Source organism: Bufo gargarizans, chromosome 8, assembly GCF_014858855.1.
Source record: "Bufo gargarizans isolate SCDJY-AF-19 chromosome 8, ASM1485885v1, whole genome shotgun sequence".
Classification (NCBI taxonomy): domain Eukaryota; kingdom Metazoa; phylum Chordata; class Amphibia; order Anura; family Bufonidae; genus Bufo; species Bufo gargarizans.
Genome location: NC_058087.1, coordinates 163,065,120 through 163,076,985, shown reverse-complemented (window position 1 = coordinate 163,076,985; position 11,866 = coordinate 163,065,120). Strand labels below are relative to the sequence as shown.

The 11,866-nt window shown below is 41.0% G+C and overlaps 1 long non-coding RNA gene across 1 annotated transcript; it reads right to left on the bottom strand.

Annotated features, from left to right (window-relative positions):
• Positions 1–200: 200 nt before the first annotated feature.
• Positions 201–2,530, bottom strand: LOC122945712. Its single transcript, XR_006391139.1, has 5 exons — positions 2,404–2,530; positions 1,647–1,712; positions 1,366–1,425; positions 1,190–1,297; positions 201–233 (listed from the first exon to the last, which is right to left on the bottom strand). It is a non-coding gene; the product is annotated as an uncharacterized LOC122945712 (long non-coding RNA).
• Positions 2,531–11,866: the final 9,336 nt, after the last annotated feature.

The following is an 11,866-nucleotide window of genomic DNA, read 5'->3' as shown; positions in this document are numbered from 1 at the left end:
GATAGGGAAATAAAAGGTATAATTTCTATAGTCATAATTTTTTTTTGTCTTCTCTTTAGGAAATTTAACTCACATGCGCTGCTGAAAACAACGTTGAAGAAATTGAAGATGTGGTGCATATTGGTAAGGTTTCCTCCGAGAAGTACCCGAACCACTTGGCGCCGTTCGTTCATGATTGAGGTCACGCATAAACCTATCGTGTATTGACCTCCAGCGTGTTGATATGATTTCAGCTAGAAAATAAAGAACAATTTTAATAACCGTATATAATGCTATATATTCTTTTCTGTTGACATCGGATTGCATAAAAAACTGTTGCCCCAGGCAGTCAACAATTCTGCATTGTATTTAACTGTTATTTTGTACGGTACCTGAATTGGCTGTATCAGTTGTTGAAACAAAGTTTTCCAAACAGAAAACTTATGCTCACTTCACTATTCTTCCAACTAGAAACATCACTATCAAATCTTCTAAAACCAAATGATTTAACAAAAGGAATGAAATTAATGTACCACAATTATTTTTAGCCTGACGACTCATATCGTTCCATGTGGGAACCAAATTGGCATAGACCTCTGGCCATTGTCGACGAGTCGTGTTGTGGTCCAAGTGCTTGGGGTCTGTTTGGTCCCATAGAGCTGGCCTTGCTTCTACTAGCTGTATTAGCAGTTCACAGTTTATGATTGGGTGAAATTGCCTATCTTCCTCGTCCAATTCTTGCTGTCTACCCTATTTGGTTTAAAACAAATGTTATCATTACCTATAAAAGCTACCTGCAATTACAATAGCACTTAAGTCTTTTGGATAAAACTTGTATAGCGAATATGTTGCATGTGCCAACCACTGCCCACTGCATCTTTTGTTTTAATAAAAAAATATAAAAAATTTTGGGATTTCCTTGTATTTGGTCTTTGGGTGTGAACGGCTATAAAGATATAGACTTGGCGAGCGGGTCATTGCTTTTTATTTTATAAGAGAGTAGCCCCTGTTCATGGTATGTCCATTATGGCATAAGCAACACTTAAACTTTGGTTTGGGTAAAACAAATGTCTCCAATCCTCATGGTCATTTGTTCTAATAATAAAAAAAATTTGAGGTATGATGGCCACGTTATCTTATAGGTGATATAAGATACTGTATACTGAGGGCAGTGTGGACAGCTCACATCACAGCACATGTGCCTACTCACACGGCCTACACGTCCACCACGACTGCCACGACCACGTTGTCCGCGACCACCACGCCTGGAAGTTCTTTTTTGAACAGGTGATGGATTTTCAATTTGACTGTTTGGGTCCTAATAAATAATATAGTTATCACAAAAGAAAATTGATTTAGTTAGAGAACCTAAGTATAGATACTCACATCATCGTCGTTATGACGTCTACTTCGCGGATTTTCTATTGAATGTGTACCCTCCTGTGTCTGAAAAACAAACACAGTTTTCTATTCAGTGAAAATTGCCATCTGCCTGCCCTGCAGCAACCAAAATGCCATATACACTATTTCAAATCTTGTTGCCAATACATTGGCCTATCTATCCTTTTGCGGTGTTGGCAAATCATGTACCTTTCGAGTTTATATCCATTGTACCAATTATGGATGTGTAGAAACCAAAAAATCTAAATATAACATTCCACACTTACTGACTCCATTGGTTCAGGAGAAAAACGCAATTCCTCGCCAGCAGAGGATTCAGTGTCGGAGTGTCCCTGAAATATATAAATATGTATTGTGGTTCAAACATATTTATTATTTGGATCATTAATAATAGATTTTTATTTAAAGATTTTTACCTGCATGTGAAAGGAGGGGGTACTTCGACTGCAAACCGAAGGAGTAAGGCGAAGACATCTGAAAACGTTACAGAAACATTATAGACAAGAGCTTATAGACATATTTCAACATACACATTGGCACAAGATGCAACAAGGGTAAAAACAGGGATTAGTCAAAACACAAAATTGCTCCTCTGGTCATTAAAATTATATCAACCTTATAGCATTCCCCAGTAGCATTATAGCATCCCCCAGTAGCCTTATAGCATTCTCCAGCAGCCTTATAGCATCCCCCAGTAGCCTAGTAGCACCCCCGCAGTAGCCGAATAGCATCCCCCACTTGCGCAATAGCATCCTCCAACAGGCTTCAACAGTAGCATAATAGCATTCCCCAGTAGCCTTATAGCATCCTCCCATAGCCTTATAGCATCCACAGTTTCAAAATATTTGCCCCCAGTAGCCAAATAACATGTCCCAGTAGCGTAATAGCATCTCACAAAAGACTAATAACATCCCCCATGTGCCTAATAGCATCCACAGTTTCAAGATATTAGCCCCCAGTAGCCAAATAGCATGCACCAGTAGATGATCGAAGTAAATACTTTTCAATTGCATCAATTCATACCCTTTTCTTGAGACTTTCTCCAACTTGCACATCAGCCTTCAGAAATGGTGAGGAGTAGCGCTCACGTGACTGTCACATGACACTCCCTTGTTTTCCTGTCTTCGTTTGTAAGTTCCTGTTTGTTCTGCGCATGTTCAGCAACAAAAAAAACGTACTTTACGAACGCTGTGTCCGCGAAATAAAAATTGAACAATCCGTTTCTCATTTACTACAATGAACGTGAATGGACGCTCCGTCAAGAATCCGCTTTTCTGAACGTAGAAAAAAATCCTGCAAGCAGGATTTTGTTTTCCGTCTGAAAAAACGTATTCCGAACGTATTACCAACTAACGGAGTCAAACGTATGCATACATACGTCAATTAGTTTCTATGGGACGTTGAACGGATACGTTTTTAGATTTTTTTTTCTACTTCCGGACGGACTACAGGAACGGAGAGCTTGAACGCAGATGTGAACATAGCCTTAGAAAGAATATTATAGTGCATTTGTATTGTGCGGCAGTTGTGTGTGGTTCTGCTGCGATATTGCAGGGACAAGCGTTATTGAAACAAATAATTTCTACTGGTGTGATATACCAGTTGCCCCCCAAAAAAACTGATTAACGCGGGGTGTTATATACCAATATACTTTCTTTATAGTGCATTTAAGTATTGTATAGTGCACGTACGCGAAAAATATATTGCTGATATCGCGCATTGAAAAAAATAATAAATGGATATCGCAAATTCGAATATCATATCTGGTATGTCACTGTCCATGTTGTGGGACTATTTGTGCACTTCTAGTAATTATTTCTTGGCTGCAAATATGAACTGAAGGTTTTTCAGGTTCGCCTGCCATTAAAATGCATGGGACCCGCCGCCAACTTGCGTTTCGCGAACATTTGATAGCGTTCACGAAACGTCCCGGCAGATGTTTGTCCATCACTATACACCACAGTTGAATTGCGACAATCACTTGGCACTGTACCAGTACCTAGAGAATCTTTAAAAATTATAAACAGGGGCACATCAAGGATTGAACTGAGCTCTTTAAGAACTCTTAGGTGTAATCCATCTGGACCTGAAGCCTTTTTCACATTTGCCTTATTTAACTTATCTTGAAACATATCTACAGTTACCCGATTGAGTATATTACTGGATGTACTAACAGCCCCAGATATCAGCAACTTTCTCTTCTTTTGTATATACAGAGCTAAAAAAAACATTTAGTAACTCTGTATTTTCCTTATCTTCAGTGACTAACCCCAATTTACCATTACTTAGGAGACCTACCTGCTAGGACCTTGTTTTTTTTATCATTTATATATTTAAAGAATGTTTTGGGATTCGTTTTAATCTCTTTTGCCACCTGCTGTTCGTTTTGTATTCTATCACTGCCTTGTAGTCTTGGCCTTGGATACCTGGACAGGCTCGACATAACAAGAGTGTTTTGGTACCGGTTTTCATGATCACTGGTTGGTGTTTTCTAATGCAAACACGGCAGATCTCTCCTTGTTCATTGACAAATTTCTGTTGAGCACTTAGTACATGATGGTCTGTTGGATCACACTTTTAGGTGCAGGTTTCACTGTAGGCATAGACTTGCATACTGCTTCAAGCATCTTTCCATAGCAGTTTCTAAGGACATTTATTCCAAGTATCAATGGACGATTGTTGTCTTCTCTGACTTCCACTACAATACCTTGTTAAGGTAGAGTTGTTAATACTACCTGAAGGGTTGGTTTCCAGTATCCATGCACTGAAACTGGTTTACCATTTTTGGCTATAATGTTCAGCCAGGATTCTGGTGGCTGCATCAGCAGTTACTGTTCCCGTATTTCTTAAATGTGTCTTGCTAATTGGTGGTAACTTGAGAACCGTTGTCCTACAGAGAAACAAAAGGAACCCCGTTAATTCAGAGAACTACTTCAGGACGGGTCCTACATACCTGGGTAAACAACTGGGATCTTTTGGACGTAATGTTTTTCCACCCGATGGGGTGTCCTTTTTAACTGCCAGCACATCATCTCTGTATGGCCTTGTTTGTGGCAGTACCAGCAGATAGGTCTCTTTTGCTCATCAAAATGGTTAGTGGGCCATCTGCCAGATCTTTTGTGGTAAGTCTCTTTAAGATCAGGAGGGAACCATTCCTTGGGCAGTGGAGTTTCATATTCTAGCAATAGGGGTCTCTACCACTGCTCAGGTTTTTTCTTATACCATTGTGTGTCTTTAAACATCATCTGCTACTCATAAGGAACAATTTTTAAAAACTTTGGAATATAAAAAGAGGTAGACATGTGGTGGTGCAGTGTGTTTTTAAGCACGCTTTATGATAACTGTCAAATGTGTGTTTACGGAATAGCTATGTATGTCAGTGTCACACAGACATCATTTACTATGTTGTCATTGCATTCCACAGCTTAGGGAGGGGGGAAAAAATAATAAAAAAAAACAAAAATAGACAAGTTTTCCTAAAAATGATGAGTCCTAGGAGGCTAGAGTGGGTTATATACCAATTTTCAGGGCAATTGAAGCAACTTACATTGGGCCTGAATCGATTCAGGTCCAAACAAAGTTTTTGAAAACATTCAGCGAAACAAATCTCTCTGGTTCGCTCATCTCTACAATTAATGTATAATTATTAATTCACAGTAACCAAATTGCATACAAATTAGAGATAAGCGAATCATTTCTAAACTAATCAGATTTAGAGTTGAGCGGACACCTGGAAGTTCGGGTTCAAAGTCAATGGGGCCAAACTTTGGAGCACTAAAATGGTTCTAAAAAGTCATGGAAAGGGCTAGAGGGCAGCAAAAGGCAGCAAAATGTGGTTAAGAGCATGGCAAGTGCTCTGCAAAAAAATGTGAATAGGGAAATGACTTAAAATAACATAACAAATATGTAAAAATAATTATCTTTATCTAGGAGTAGGAGGTTGAGGAGGCGGTGGATGTGGCAGTGTAGGTGGAGGAGGAGGAAAAGAGAAAGTGCGCTGGAGTACAACAATGGCTGGGTGAGGCCGGTATACATGTCTATTCTGCGCAAGGGACGGACAAATCCTGTGGGATCCCTGCCTGGTTCATTTTGATGAATGTGAGCTTGTACACTTTGGCTGTGAACAGGCGGCTGCGCTTATCTGTAATAACCCCCTCCTGCCGTGCAAATGTTCAGACAATACACTGGCTGCAGTGGAGGCCAGCACCTCCAAGGCGTATCAGGGTTCCATACTGGAAAGGGAGCCTGAGAAAAGAATACCACATCCAAGGGAGGTCAGAGGCTGAAATCTGATTAGGTGGAATTGTTGGACAAGTTATTAAAGCAGAAGAATCAAAGCAAAGGAGGGGGAGTGCAGGCAATTACCCACTCCCGACTCGGAGAGGTAGAGACGATAAATAACAATACAGGACTCTTAAGATGCCCTGTTAATGGAATGAGTAATAAAAAATTACAGGTAATGTCACTGCAGTATTTTGGATGAGGAAACATTATACAGGAGAGGCCCTGCTGCCGCTTTTTGACTCTAGATAACTTCTGCCTAATCGCACGTCCCCATGACATCCACGATCCAATTGGATATCTTCCCTATAAACTTTCGATGTTCTTTTATGCACCTACCATGGTGATTATGGATAACGGGGAATCAGGGTTCCATGCCGGAGAGGGAGCCAAAGAAAGGGATACCACATCCAAGGGAGGCCAATGGCTGAAATCTGATCGGGTGGAAATTTGGGACAAGTTATTCAATTAAATTCAGCACATGCGCCAGGCAAGGGATGTGCATCAAACCGGCAGTGCCCAGAGCTACTACGAGATTTTGTTCATTATCACACACCACCAGGCCGGGCTTGAGGCCGACTGGCACCAACCACTCATCGGTTTGTTGTTCAAGACCCGTCCACAGCTCCTGCGCTGTGTGGGGTTTCTCTACAAAACAGATACGTTTTAAAACTGTCTGCTGTTGTTTCCCCCTCGCTGTGCTGAAGTTATGGCCAAGTTATGTTATCGCCTGGAAAAGTAGTGCCGGCTGGGATATCCACCGCCATCAGATTCTTAAAACTGTCCGTGTCCACCAGACAGAATGACAGCATTTCAAAGGCCAGGAATTTGGATCGGGGGTGGGGTGGGTAGAGGGGTACTTTTGCTCTAGTGTTTTGGAGATAGAGAGCTGAATGCTTCCATGGTACATTGTGGAGATGCTTGGTGACCGATGTGGTGGCATTGTTTGCAGGGTGGCAGGTGAGACTGTCACTCCAGAGGGGGATGAAGAGGCTGAGACTGCAGAAGATGAAGCAGGAGGAGCCAGAGACCTTTCTTAGTTTTTGAGGTGTCTACTCCACTGCAGCTCATACTTTGCACTTAGATGCCTGGTCATGCAAATTGTGCTCAGGTTTAAAATGTTTATGCCTTGTTTCAGGCTCTGATCGCACAGCGTGCAAACCACTTGTGTCTTGTTGTCAGCACATTGTCTGAAGAACTGCCACACCAGGGAACCCCTTGGAGCTGGCTTTGGTGTGCTTGTTCCCTTGGTGCGGTGGGCAATAGCAGGCATACTCTCTAGGGGATGGCCGCTCCGCTTTTGCACCCTGCTCCCTCTTTTGTACCCTGCTCCCTCTTTTGCTGTGCTGGTGGCTCTGTGCGACCATCACCTCTTCCTCTGAACTACACAGGTCACTCGCATGACCTTGATTCCATGTGGGGTCGAGGACCTCATCGTCCTCCACAGTATCTTCCACACAGTCTTCCCCCCTGCCCTCCTTGTCGGTCTGCACACTGCAGAAAGCCCCAGCAGTTGGCACCTGTGTTTCGTCATCATCCGAGATGTGTTGCAGTGGTCCTCCCATGTATTCATCCTGAAACATAAGTGGTTGGGCACCGGTGCACTCAATCTCTTCCACTTCTGGGGCAGGGCTATGTGCATGGCCCTGGGAAACCCTGCTAGCAGAGTCATCAAAAAGCAGAAGAGACTGCTGAATGACTTGGGGCTCAGACTGATTGGCTGATTTGCAAGGGGGTGAGTTAAAAGACTGATGGCCATTGCCTGCAGGTGCCAACTCTGATCTTTCAGCAGGGGACTGGGTGGAAGACAATGTGAAGGAATTGGAGGCACTGTCAGCCACCCAATCGACTATCACCTGTACTTGTTCTGGCCTCACCATTCGTAGAGCGGCATTCGGGCTTACCAAATAACGCTAAAGGTTCTGTCGCCTACTCGCACTTGAGGAAGGTGTTTCACTTGTGCGTGTAGCTGGCACAGATTGACCACGTCTTCTCCCTGCAACAAGAGCTCCACCAACACCAGCAGCACCATGACCAGGGCCACATCCCTTTATTTTTACTAAATTAAGTTCCCTGTCAGCAATGCAGAGCAGGTGTTTTTAAATGGCAAAAATTGGTTAATGTCACCAACCAATGGAACAGACGATTTTTAGAAATTTCGGTCCCTGTCACCTATGCAGAGCAGGGTTTTTTCCAATGGCAAAAATGGGTTAATGTCACCCACCTGTGATACAGACAAAGTTTAGAAATTTTGCTCCCTGTCACCTATGCAGAGCAGGGTGTTTTAAACTGCAAAAATGGGTTAATGTCACCCAACAATGTAACAGACACATTTTTAAAAATTATTTCCTTGTCTGCTATGTAGAGCAGGGGTATAAAACAGCCAACAATGCAAATATGTCAACCACTGAACTCACAGACCGATTAACTATATTATTGTCCCTGGCACATATGCAGGTGCAGGTGTACTTCACACAAAAATTGGTTTGTCGCACCACCTAACTAACAGACGGATTAATTATTAAATTATTAATATTTATTTTATATGTAGCATTGTGCCCACCCAAAAATTGCCACAAAATGAACAGACAGATAAATTATCTTTCTGTGTCTAGGGGGGATAAATATGGTGTATTGCACATGTGCCCTGGCTGTACAATTGTGTACCTGGCCTATGCAGGAACCCATCATTCACTGATTATATTTCACTATCAGACTCGCAGTGCAGGCCGCAAAGGTACTTTCTGGCAAAAAATAAAAATAAAATAAAGAATTTTTTTTCACCCACAGTGAAACAGATGGATTTAACTGACTTTCTTTCACTATCACAAATGCAGTGCAGGCCAAATTTTTATTTTTATTTTTTTACCTACAATGTCCTAGTTTTTCAGTGCATCCTGCAAAAGTACTTTTTATAAAAAATTAAATATGATTTTTTTACCTACAATGAAACAAATGGATTTAACAGATTTTCTTTCACTATTACAAATGCAGTAGTGCAGGGCACAAATGTACTTTTTAACAAAAAATGAATAATTTGTCCCTCCAGAATCAGATGGATTTACTGAATTGATTACACTCACATATTCAGCACAGAGGTACTTTACAAAAAATAAAAAAATAAATGTGAATATGTCACCCCCTGGGTCCCTGAACTCAGAGACAGATTACCTATATTGTTTTCACTTCCCCTGGCACATGTGCACAATGGGTATATGTTGCCCACTGAACTAAAAGAACAGGATTAAATTATGGTCCCTGGCACATATTCAGTTCTGGTGCAGTGCACTTGCACAAAATGGCTGCCGACGCCCACCTAACTAACAGACAGATAAAAATCTTATTCTCTGTGTCACTGGGCTCAGGACAGGGTACAAAATGTTGCATTGCACCCATAAAAAAAATGTAAAAAAAATAAATCGCTGTAGATCGCAGAGTTAGCAAAAAGTTCTGATATCAGATTCTATCCTATTCTCTCCCTCACAGCATAAGCATCCGATCCCTACACTTGTAAGAGCTGAGTGACGTGCGGTACTATGTGACTCCAGCTTATATAGAGGCTGGGTCACATGCTGCACTGGGTCACATTCATTTTAATGGTTCCACAAAAGAAACTGAATGTACTCCGTATGCATTCCGTTTCAGTATTTCTGTTTTTCCGTTCAGTTGAAAGATAGAGCATGTCCTATTATTGCCCGCAAATCACTTTCTGTGGCTCCATTCAAGTCAAGTCAATGGGTCTGCAAAAAAAAACGGAACACATACGGAAATGCATCCGTATGTCTTCCGTATCCGTTCCATTTTTGCAGAACCTTCTATTGAAAATGTTATGCCCAGCCCAATTTTTTCTATGTAATTACTGTATACTGTATATGCCATACGGAAAAACGGAACGAAAAAACGGAACGGATATGGAAACACAACGGAAACAAAAAAACGGAACAATGGTTCTGTGAAAAACGGACTGCAAAACACTCAAATAGCCATACGGTAGTGTGAAAGAGGCGTTACACTTTTTGTGATGTAAGGTGACAAAAAAGAATTTGGACACAGTTTTTTTTTTTTTTTTAAGGTGTTCACCTGAGGTTAGGTCATGTGGTATTTTTATAGAGCAGATTGTTATGGATGTGGCAATACCTAATATGGATCTTTTTTTAAAATATTTTTAACATTTAACACAATAAAAGCACTTTTGAAACAAAAAAAAATAATGTTTTAGTGTCTCCATAGTCAGAGCCATATTTTTTTAATTTTTGGGGCAATTGTTTTATGTAGGGGCTAATTTTTTGCGGGATGCGGCGATGGTTAGACTGGTACTATTTTTGGGCATTTTTGATCGCTTGGTGTTGCACTTTTAGTGATGTAAGGTGCCAAAAATGGCTTTTTTGACACAGTTTTTATTTTTTTATGGTGTCTATCGGACGGGGTGGATCATGTGATATATTTATAGAGCCGGTCGTTACAGACGGGGCAATACCATATATGTGTTTTTTTTTCATTTTTTTTCTTATAAAATCAGGGGACAGGGGCGTTTTTTTCTTTTTTTAACTTGAAACTTTTTTTTATTCAAAACACTTTTTACTTATTTTTTACTTTATTTCTGTCCCATTCTGGGACTTTAACTTTTGGGGGTATGATCCCCTCTGCAATGCATTACAATTAGTTGTGAGTGAGCATGCTCGCCCGAGTACTGGTTCGGCTCGAGCATCGCTATGCTCGGCACGTGGCGGTAATCGGCCGAACACCATGTGTGCTTATTGCATTGCTCGAGGCGCACGTTTGGCGCCTCCTGATGCATCCAATCAGCGTTCAGGTAAGTAATTTCCTCCAGTGTAATGCCATAGCCATGTTAGCTATAAGCCTTACACTGGTTGGCTGGCCGGAACACGTGGTACTAGTTAATAAAGGAGCCGACGTCCCGCGCTCTGATCATTCAGCGTCAGGGAGAGCCGACAGTAGGCAGGGACATGTAGCGGTTTGCTGAAATTACAACTATTGAACTGCCAAAAAGCTCTTCAAAGACAAAACAGTCCTCTTCAGGACAAAAGTGCAGCATTTATTTTATTTTTTTAACACGGGTTAAATTCTGCAGTATCAGGGACTGGCGTCTGCAGGAAGGGGCAGATAGTGCAGGGCTGGAAAATCGCTATGTTCATTACCAAAAAGCTTCCAAAAGAGAGAAATATTACTTATCAGTGAGATTTACAGTACACCATCATAAAGCAGTGTGTTTAGCAAAATTTCTAAAAAGGGGCTTATTTACTAGAGTGTTCCTGCTAGTGAGATATACACTGCTCCATCATAGAAATTTATTTTTCTGTGGAAATTATCCAAATTTGTGCCACATCTGTGTGCACGCTCAATCCACAGCTGTTATATACAATATTCCAGCCTAGAATCATTTCTATTTGGACAAATTTCACTAGTTTGGGTCACATCTGTGTCTGCACTTAGGCCGCAACCATATATACAATTATTCAGCACAGAATTCTTTCTATTTGGGACAAATTTCCATAGTTTGGGTCACATCTGTGTGTGAATTTAGTCAGCAACCATATATACAGTTATTCACCAGAGAATTATTTCTATTTGTGACAAATTTCACTAGTTTGGGTGACTTCTGTGCTTGAATTTAGTCCGCAACCATATATACAGTTAGTCACCAGAGATTTATTTTTTATTTGTGACAGATTTCACTGGTTTTGGTCACATCTGTGCGTGAATTTAGGCCGCAACTATATATACACACAGTAGTTTAGCAGAGAATTATTTCTATTTGGGACAAATTTTAATACTTTTGGGCACATCTGTGTCTGCGTTTAGGCCGCAACCATGTATATAGTAGTTCAGCAGAGGATTATTTCTATTTGGGCCAAATTTCTGTATTTTGGGTCTAATGTGTGTATGAATTTAGTCTGCAACCATATATACAGTAGTTCAGCACAGAATTATTTCTATTTGGGACAAATTTCAATACTTTTGGGCACACCTGTGTCTGCGTTTAGGCCGCAACCATATATACAGTAATCCAGCATAGATTTATTTCTATTTGGGACAAATTTCACTAGTTTGGGTCACATCTGTGTGTGAATTTAGGCCACAACCATATATACAGTTAGTCACCAGAAAATTATTTCTATTTAGGAGGACAAATTTCACAGGTTTTGGTCACATCTGTGTGTGGATTTAGGCCGCAACTAAATAT